General features: G+C 40.3%; 1 non-coding gene across 1 annotated transcript; it reads left to right on the top strand.

Moving 5' to 3' along the window:
* The first annotated feature begins 9,740 nt into the window (after positions 1-9,740).
* On the top strand, positions 9,741-9,883 carry LOC116897521. The gene has a single exon (XR_004387537.1). It is a non-coding gene; the product is annotated as a small nucleolar RNA SNORA48 (small nucleolar RNA).
* Positions 9,884-10,323: the final 440 nt, after the last annotated feature.

The raw sequence follows: 10,323 nt of genomic DNA, 5'->3' as shown, positions 1-10,323 counted from the left end.
CTACAGTTTCTGGAACTCAAATTCTAAAAAGAAGGGAGTTTCCCTGCTTTGTTCCCTGCCACATCCCGATTGCCTGAAACAGTGTATGGGACACGGAAGCTATCCTCACTAAACTGTTTACTAAATAAAATAAATAAAGAGTGAACTGTGCTGTAATTTCTAAATTCCAGCTGTGAAAATATCTCCAAGGAGAAATTAGAGTGCTGTTGAAATGCATCTGAGAGGGCAGTGAGGGAATACCTTCTAATGTTCTCTATGACACCCTAGAGTGAGTATGGCTAACAAAAATTAGTTGAATATTACACAATAAAGAGTAGAAAATTTTTGAATACTCCAAACACAAAGAAATGATAAATCCCTAAAGAGGTGGAATCAAGTACTCTGATATGAACATTACATGTGGTGTACATTTACTGAAATTTTACACCATGCCACATAGGTAGGAACAATTTCTGTGTCACTTTTGTCATTCTTTTAGAGGTGTGTTTAAAACTGTTATCTCTTTTTCTCTGGAGAGAGAGAGAGAGAGAGAGAGAGAGAGAGAGAGAGAGAGAGAGAGAGAGAGAGGTTTCAGATATAAATAGGAGGGCCTGATGAGTCACTTCTATTGAGCTGGCTTGCCAAGAAGTAGTCAGTGTGGGATTTGCCACTGGTGTGAGATGCTCACAATTTCCCCTGGGCTATTATATGTTTCCCCCACTTATTGTGACTCCAGGGTGTCAGCCAACAGAGGCATATTTCTATTAAGCATGAAAGTAATTAAATAAGATAAAAGTCCTTAAAATTTTATTTCTTTGTCATATGCTTCAAGTGTAACTTGATGACATTTTAAGAATTCAGAAATCACATATGGCTCGTACCTCCCATGTGAAACAGCACTATTTGCATAGACAGTATTCTGTCATTGAAGACATTTCTAATGGGCCTTGCTGGATTAGAGTGTGGTGGAAAGCCAGCAGGTCATTGGATACTCTACTAACAGTCCTGGGTGCGGGGCTCTAACTAAAGTCCTGCATGGAATCCATCCTATGATTCTTATGAGCCTGCTCTTGCTCTTGAGTTTTGGAAACAAAACAACCCCTTTCCCATTTGTCTGTTGCCCCTTGCTCTAGGCATGCTCACTTACCAAAATGCCTGAACCAGCAAAAGAATCTAACAAATGCCTGCTCACAGATGCACACTTTTCTTCCGGGATGGAGAAAAATGGTGTCTTTTATATTGTCTGCATAGCAAATCAATGTAAGAACTCACTCAGATTTTGGATGGAAACCTGTGGTGGTTTGAATAGGTTTGTCCTCCATATATTCATGATTTTGAGTTATTGGCCATAGGGAGTGGCACTATTAGGAGTTGTGGCTTTATTGTTGGAGGTGTGGCTTTGTTGAAGGAAGGGCTCCTCCTGGCTCTCTTCAGATTAAGATGTAGAGCTTTCAGCTCCTTCTCTAGCACCATGTCTGCCTGGAGGCTGCCATACTTCCTGGCATGATAATAATGGACTAAACCTCTGAAACTGTACGCCATCTCCATTTAAATGTTTGCCTTTGTAAGAGTTCCTTGGTCACAGCATCTCTTCACAGCAATGAAACCATAACAAAGACAAAGCCCATAAAGAAGCAGCGCGGAGACAAAAGAAAATAGGGTGCATTGCTCCCTTGCAGGTTCATGTGCAGAATCCCCAGGGTAGAAAGCAATCCTTGTGCTTCCAGAGCAGAGCAATGGTGCGACTCTTTAATACAATTCCTCATGTTGTGGAGACCCCCAAACATTAAAGTATTTTCTCTGCAACTTCATAACTGTAATTTTGCTACCATTATGAGTGTTACTGTAAGTATTTGTGGAGGTAGAGGTATGCCAACGGGGTTGCAACCCATAGGTTGAAAACTATGCTTGGACCAGCACCCTTGTTGTACAGGCAGGCATTTTCAGGAACTTTGGTTTCTACTTAATTCCTCTCTTATGCTCTTTGAGTACCTTAATATTTGGTATTTTCTTAGAAGCATTTATTTTAATTTGTACTATTTGTAGTATTATGTATTTTGTTACATTTTTATTATATCATTTACAGCCACGAGCGTATTTAATCTGTATTACCAAAGTAATGATCACATATATGAACATTTTGTTCTAGTATACAATTCTCTCTTGTTTTTTAAAATGTAGACTCATACATTGTAGCCTAGGCTAGCTTCAGACTTATAAAAAAAAAAATCCTCCTGTTTTGGCTTCTAAGAACAGGAATTACAGGCCTAAGTCACCGTGCTCAGCTTATACTCCTTAATTCTTATCAGCTACAAAATAGTCGGTCCTGAAAACATGCATACATGTAACATTATATAGACTGAGCAGGTTGCATTTAGAAATATATTTATATGTACATGCCTATACATATGTTCACATACTAACAATTAACGACAAAGGAGGGCATACCTTTGAAAAGAGAGAAAGGAGATGTGGAAAGTTCTGGAGGGAAGAAATGGAAGGTGGAATGGTGTGATTTTGTCGAAATCTTGAAAAGAAAAGAAATAATCAAAAGTTTTTGAATAAGTAATACTATCAAATATTTTCTCAAAATGTTAAGAAACTTATACCCTTTTCTTGCCCTACCATTTTTTTTTGACAGCGATACTAAGGAAAACCAGGGACAGTGTTTTGTTTACACGTGTGCTAGAGAACTCCAAAGGCTGTAGCCATTTGTAGGGCAGGCTAGTGGGGGAATTGCTGTGGATAATTCCTGGGGTATGGGGGTCCAGTAAACATCTGCATGAGGAATTATTCTGTCCAGCCTGAAGCTTCATCTTCCTCTGGGAGGCCTAATAGGAGAGATAGTGACCATAACAGGCCCCAGGCATGAGGCCTGGTTGGGGGCACAAACTCTGTGGCTTGAACCACCAGGGTTAGACATGAAAATCATGAGTTCGATGCTGTCTTGCACGACTGAGTTGTGTGGTCACAAAGTAAGAGAACTCAAAAGTGATTTATTAATGCACACATGAATTATCTGTTACTACCTATTCAAAGCAAAAGACAAACTCTATTGCCAATATCAATTCATTCTTGTCCTTGAATGACTTGAGGCTGACCCTGGGAAATCCCATCCTTAATTCATTCAAGGACTAGAATGCTTAACCCTGGTGAGTTTTCAGCTCAGTTGAATCTGTAATCAACTAAGTGTTGTGTCTTTGGGCTGGCCAGTGAAGGAACAGCTCCTCCCTCAAGTAGGCAGTACTTCTGTGGAGACCCAGATATAAAGAGATGGGAGGAACGTTTCATTCTTTCCTGGTAAGTGCATCTCATTTCTTGCTGTCTTGCTAAAATCTCTGACATCAGAGCCCAATTTTTTTGGCCTTCTAATTCAAGTGGAAGACTAGAACTTCTCTTGGAATCCTCTAGCTTGTCACGGTTAGACTAGATCAGCTAAGGCAGCCAGGCTTGTAGGCTGAACTGCTATGAGGCTTTAAGTCTCTATAGTGTATAAGCAGCCATTGTTTGCCAGCCCAACACATATTGCAAAGCCAATCTAATAAATCTTCATAGGACACATACATTCTATCACTTTTGTTCCTTGATGCCTTGATTCCTTTGTGCCTTGACTAATACAGTGACGATCTATCAATATGCTCATTGCCAGGGACCATTTTCAAGTGACGAATTCCATGTCTGCAATAGCTTTTGTCCCAGCTATTGTCTCCTATGGCTCTAAATAGGCAAGCCCCTGGTGTCACTCCAATGACCAAGGAGCACATAGGAAAAATGAACCATCAATCAACTTAATACTAGCCTTTTCTTTCACAGAAAAAACTTCCACTCAGCTGATGATGACTGACATAAAACTTAAATCCACCTGCTTTATCTCTTCTCTCCAAAAGGACAAATCTCAGAGCCGGGGAAGAGAAGAAAATATGATGCGAGATTAGTCTCACCTTTAGCTACTGGTTGCTGTTGAACTAACAATCTATCTGTACGTGAGAAGAAAGCTACAATAGTCTCTTGCTATTCTGTTCAAGTCAGTATAGAATTTGTAGATGTGAACTAAAACTAACGTTTGTGGGAACATGACATTGTGAGTATCCTGTTTAATATTACAAAAAACCACTGTAAAGTGAGTCTGACACTGTGGTCAACTCATTTGCATATTTCTTCATTTATTAAACAAGTATAATGTTAGTATCTATTAGTTCTCAAATGCACAATGAATGTTGAGCTGTGAATATGATGTGGATGGATTCTTGCTGCCCTGGATTCCGTAAACTGGTAGACAAAACAGACCTTTAAAGAGTAACACATAAGGAAATCAGCAAAATGGATATTATCCAATGAGAATAAAGGCCATTCTGAGTATCCATAGAGTAGAATTAGCCATGGTGAGGGTAGCGGTTGATGTTGAGGGGCTCCTTTGTAAGGAAGAGATATTTAAGATGGTTCCAGAGACAAAGTAGAATTTAGATCTTTATCAATAGATATAAGTGCATGTATGTAAATTCCAATGCAAGAGTGAATGGAAGACATTTCAGAAATCAAAATAAAACAAGAATAGTTCAGATGACTAAATTGTCTCAGCATTGAACAGAAAAAGTTGTAAACAAGTCCTCAATAGACTTGTTGACCTGGAATAATGGAAAATGTATAATTTTATGATGGGGAAGAGGAAGCAAAGCTCTTTAAGTGTAAAAAGTAACTCTTTAGAGAGATCTCTAGTAGACTAAGATAGCTGGAATGGCAGAAAAGAAGCAAGAGGTGAAGGCAGTAGGTGAGAGCAATATGCAGGTCAGGTAATGGTAGCTTAGGATGGATTAGGAGCTCTGGGCACTTAGGGAAGTAGTAATATTCAATGGACCCTAGAGACAGAAAGGCAAATGTAATGATTGAGGATATAGAAGTAGAGGCAGCGAGACAAAGAAGGGCTTGAGGATGAGTCTGGGATTCTGATATAAGTGATGTGATGTGAGGTATTGTGGTCTCATGTCTGTGGCTGTGGTGAAACAACATGGTGGCCAAAATCATCTGCGGTACAAAGGGTTTCCTTTAGCTCCAAGCTCCAGGCCTATCAGTGCTTAGAAGTCACAGCAGCAGAAGCTGGTCACATCACATCCAGAGTCAAAGCAGAGAGAGAGAGAGAGAGAGAGAGAGAGAGAGAGAGAGAGAGAGAGAGAAAGAGAGAGAGAGAGAGAAAGAGAGAGAGAGAGAGAATGTGGAAGCATACATGCTCTCTTCCTTGCTTGTGCTCAGCTCAGTTTCTTCTCTCTTACACAGTTCAGGACACCGTTCCTGGAGATGATACTGCCCACGCTGAACTTAGTCTTCCCCATCAAGAAACATAAGTAAGACAATCCCTAGAGACATGCCCACAGACAAACTCAGTGTAGACAATGCCTGGTTGAGATTCTCTTCCCAGATGTCTCTGTTAAGCTGTCTGTAAAAGTGAGATTAAGATTCGGGGGAGGAAAGGAGAAAGGGGAGGAGCATAGCAAAGCTTAGCTAGAAATGGAGTTCAGCTAGCTACAGGAGATGTAAACAGAAACGTCCAACATCTTGTATCAACAGAAATAAGAGTGGAAATCTCATTTTCATCTCAATTTTTCTCTATATACCCATTTAAGCAAAGAGAGCTCACGGTTGAGGGAAGCTACCTATAAGTTGTAAAAATATATCTATGTTTTCTACCTTCCTGACTTTCTGTTTCTACCTCTGAGAATTTCTGAAACAAATTATTCAGAAAAAATATGTTGAATTCTGGTTTGTATTTGAAATTTGGAAACAATATTCACATTTAACACATCTTAAATAAATTATTAGTGAATAAATGGTTGGAAATATAGCATATTGATTCTAAAAACGTAAATTTGGCTTTTATAGTGGTTTAGAAAGTATTTTGTCATTTAAAAACTAGCTATGAACATTTTTTAAAAAATCTATTTATGCTAGGGTTAGAATTTTCTGAAAATGATCATACACAGGAAACTCCCAAAAGGACACCAGAGTAGGAAGATAAATAATTGATTTGCTTAGAAATGGAATTAAGATGATATTATTTTGTTTCTGTTTCTTAAGCTATTGTTTTGTAAAATAAATGCATTGAGCAAGTAAGGTAAATATAGTTTTGTTCTTGTTTCTTTTTTTCCCAAAAGGCATAGCAGTCTTTAACTTAGAAAAACACACACCGTCTTGCTGAGCTAGGTCATGGGGTTCAGGCACTGTGTATGGCTCACTGGACTTTGTCAGGAAGGATCATGTCTCGCAGCTCAGCCTCAGTTGCCCAGTAGTCTCACCTCTGAGCATGCCCTACTTTCTCCGTCAGAAAATAGCTCTGTGCACCTTGAGCACATAGGAGTCTCTGCTGGGATGCTGTGGGCTTGGACTTTTAGCTCAGCTCTTCTTTTATCCCAATTGCTTTCTGTTCTCAGGGACTGAACACATGATTGATCTGTTTTCACCTTTTCTCTATTCTTGACTTGCCTTAGGAACCCAGTAAGAATTAATGATCAAATGTCTAAAACAGTCCCGACTCCATTTTATCTAATGTTTTGTCATCTCCTCCTCTGTCAAAGACCTTCTCATTAAATATTTGCAAATGGTCATGTGGATGAAGTACTAACAGGTTCCAGAGGAAAGGTGTGTTGTAGATAGTGGGTGCCTGTTGTCACATTTCCTGTCTATTTAATTAGATGTCCTTTGTGATTCACAGGGGACATGCAGGTCTTCGCTCCCAGGAAAAACTTGTATAATGACATTAGCAGCAAGAGCTGAGCCAGAATGCAGAATTCTTGGGTCAGAGGTCATCTGGAAATAGGCTGTGGAAAAGATCACTGTTTGGGCAGGATCCTTTGCTTTTCTTTTTTGTTTTTTGTTTTTTTTTTTTTTTTTTTTTTTTAAAAAAAGAAAGATGGCTAAGAATGAGGGTGTTGGGGGGGGGAGAATGTCAGAGGCAGTGGATAGCAAGGACAGATTTTTATGCTTTTGAAATAAGCTAGGCTGTGTAGCAAAGCAACCAATGCCAATGGAATAATGGAACAGAAACCCTCAGAGGGAAAGGAGCTCTTTCCATCTTGAAAGGAAAAACAAAACTGAGCAAAAAAATGGATTTAAGATGTCCTTGGCCTGTGTGTATGACAAATAGAGAAGGAAGCCGATTGGCTGGGTGGGTTTTCCTGGAAGAGATCAAAAGTGGCTGGACATGTAGCCCCCATTTTCTCCATAGGAGCCAATAAGTAAAGTGCTATGAATTCTGTAGGGGAAGGTGAGGAGAGAGAGCCCCACAGTGCAGCTAGGAAAAGCGTTGCTGCAAACGGGTTTCTTGTTCCAACTGCTCTCTTCCCCAAGATGGGGGTGATTTAATGTGCCTTCCAGAATGTGGCAGTCCCTTGGAAGGTAATGAGATAATACTCAGAAAATCTGAGAAACTTTCCTTCTTCTATATTGATTACCCTGGCCTCCTGGACTAGCTGCCTCACAGTGTGGCTTTATCATTGACAAAGAGGGGGAATTTTCTTAGTGTGTGTTTAAGTGTTCATTGTATAATCCCTTGAGATTCACAGAAGAATCACAAAGATAATACTCAGAGTTCCCATACATTCCTCATTTACTTTCTGATATTACCTTCACATTTGGACATAGTGATTAACAGTGGTACAGACTTGATTCAGATTTTCCCATTGACTGCAGTGCCCACTTCTTATTATCCTAAGGCCAGATGAAATGCTACACCATGATAAGATGTTCAGTTTCCTCATGATCTTCCAGATTTAGTGACACATATATTACTTTTTCCTTGATGGCTTCAGCTGTGATACTTTTCAAAAATACTGGTCATGTATTTTCAAATATTTTATAGCAAGTCCCTCAATTTGGGTACCAAGATGTTTTCCTGTTATAAACCGGGGTATGGATTTTAGAGTAGAATGCTACTGACTGAAATGCTTTTCATGCCTTCTCATATCAAATGGAACACAAGGACAGCATCACTTAAGTGTGGTGCCACTGACCTTGCTCCAGTTAAGTCAGCAAGCCTCAGGTAACACCACTGTAGTCCTACTGCTCTTCCCATTGATGCCTTTGTCCTAAGTCAAGCACATCTAAAGGGGAAGGAGTTATTACCCATCCTTTGAGACAGTAGTACAAACTGCTGTTTTTATGTCATGATAGTAACAGTGTGTGTTTGTGCCTGGTTGTGTGTATGAGTGTAAGGCAAATGGTTGTATTTTTAAAGATTTATTCATTTATTATATGTAAGTACACTGCAGCTGTCTTCAGACACACCAGAAGAGGGCATCGGATCTCTTTACAGATGGTTGTGAGCCACCATGTGGTTGCTGGGAATTGAACTCAGGACCTCTGGAAGAGTAGTCGGGTGCTCTTAACCGCTGAGCCATCTCTCCAGCCCTGTATTGCTTTTTTTCAACAATTGATTTAATTCTTTCTGATCACCAAAGGATAAAGCTGAAATTATTAATCTTACAAAAAGTCCAAATTCCAACAATTACAATATATTATTGTGGTGCTATCCCTGGTTGTACATCTCGAAGGAACTCCAATGCAGAAATGGAGGGCACACCTGTGATCCAGATCTTGAGGCTGGAAGACACAGGTTTCTGACCTGGATCTAGACATATTTAAGCATAGTGGCCATGAAAAGGCCAAGGTAGTACATGCCTGTAATTCCAGGATACTGAGGCAAGCAGATCTCTGAGTTCAAGGTCAGCCTGGGACAAAGCAAGCTCCCCATCCAGGTGTGGTGGCACACACCTTTAGTCTGGGCCACATTGTTTGTTGGAGGCCTACATAAGGGAAATCCACTCTTCTTCTGCTTGCATTTACTTGTCAGTACATCTTTTAGCCCCTACTTCTACAGAAGACGAGCTCAAACAACTAGCTTTGTGGGACTGAGCAACTACTAGATTCTTGGGCTGCCCATTCTCAGCTGCCCATTGTTGGATTAGTCATTACAATAAATTCCTTTAATATGTACAGACGGTCCATAAGTTCTGTGACTCTAGAGAACCCTGACTAATACACACATAGTTATGTATATGTGGGTGTATGTTTATGATTATGTATGTGTAAATGTGTGTATATTAATGTGTATAAGCTTGTGTATGTTTGCATGAATATGTATACATATGCATGTAATGCATATATGTGTGTTTATGTAGAATATGAATGTGTTATTATATATATGTGAATGTCTGGTAGTACTGTGTGCATATATGTGTGTATGTGTATGCATAATTACAATTTGGATACTGATTACTGAACTTGGTGACTGTATTTTAATGCCAACCTAGGAAGCCTACAGAGCATGGCCTGAATTGGACAATGACTGCTGCCATCACAGTACTTCAGATCAATAGCATGGCCAGCAGTTTACAATTATGGGAGTTTCTAATGTAGAGGCAGATAATAAGCAAATCAGACCTGTGATTGAGGTTGTACACACGGGGCCAGGTTTCAAGTCAACAGCATTCCAGACTCTTCTAGATCACAGACCGAAAACATCCACTCTGACTTCACAGGCACCAAGGTAGAAACCAAATGTACACTCCTTCCACGATGAAAACCAAGACATTTAAATATTCTAGAAGACCAGCTTCAATTTCATTCAAAAATCAGTTGCTGTTCCCTGTCAGAAGAAGAAAAAGTAAAAGAAAAACAAGGGGAGGAAAAAGGGAAGGAAGAGGGGAGGGAGGGTGAAGAGGAGAGGAAAAGGAGAAAACAGCAGAAGCAATAGAAGAAAACACCACCCCGACCCCCCATGGAAATGGGCAAAGAGACACCTGGTTGGTGATATCATTCTTATATCAGACAGGGGCAGAGCAGATGGCAGTCCTTTGTTCACCCTAGCTTGATACCTGGCTTATTGGCCAAAGCTTTTTATGCCTAGGACACATAAAACTTGAATCAAACCAAACCAAATCAAATCCAGGCAGTACAGAGCAGGAAGAGAAAGAGAGAGACCTACAGGTTGTCATGTCACCCACATCCACAAACCTGCCCTCTTGCACATGGCACACGTGGACCATAGACACCCATTAGCCTCCACAATAAGGAAGTCTGTGGTAGACTGATGGCAGAGAAGAGAAGTGGAGCAGCTGGAACCTTATGAAGCAAGATGGAACTGGAGACTCGAGAGCGAAGAGGATTAACTAGTTGTAAGTGGCCAGTTCTACTACCTGGAATCATAGTGAGGTCCCGGCCTGAGCTACTGCTGAGGGCCATGCCTAGAATCATGGTCACATAGCCGCAGAGGTCAGCATTGATGTCCGTGACTCACATTTCCATTAGCCAGAGCCGTGCTGGAGAGCTCCCCCTGGTGGTATGGAAAAGGAGAAC

The sequence above is a fragment of the Rattus rattus genome, chromosome 3 (genome assembly GCF_011064425.1).
Source record: "Rattus rattus isolate New Zealand chromosome 3, Rrattus_CSIRO_v1, whole genome shotgun sequence".
NCBI classification, from domain to species: domain Eukaryota; kingdom Metazoa; phylum Chordata; class Mammalia; order Rodentia; family Muridae; genus Rattus; species Rattus rattus.
Note: the sequence above shows the minus strand (reverse complement) of the source record. Positions and strands in the feature narration are given on the sequence as shown.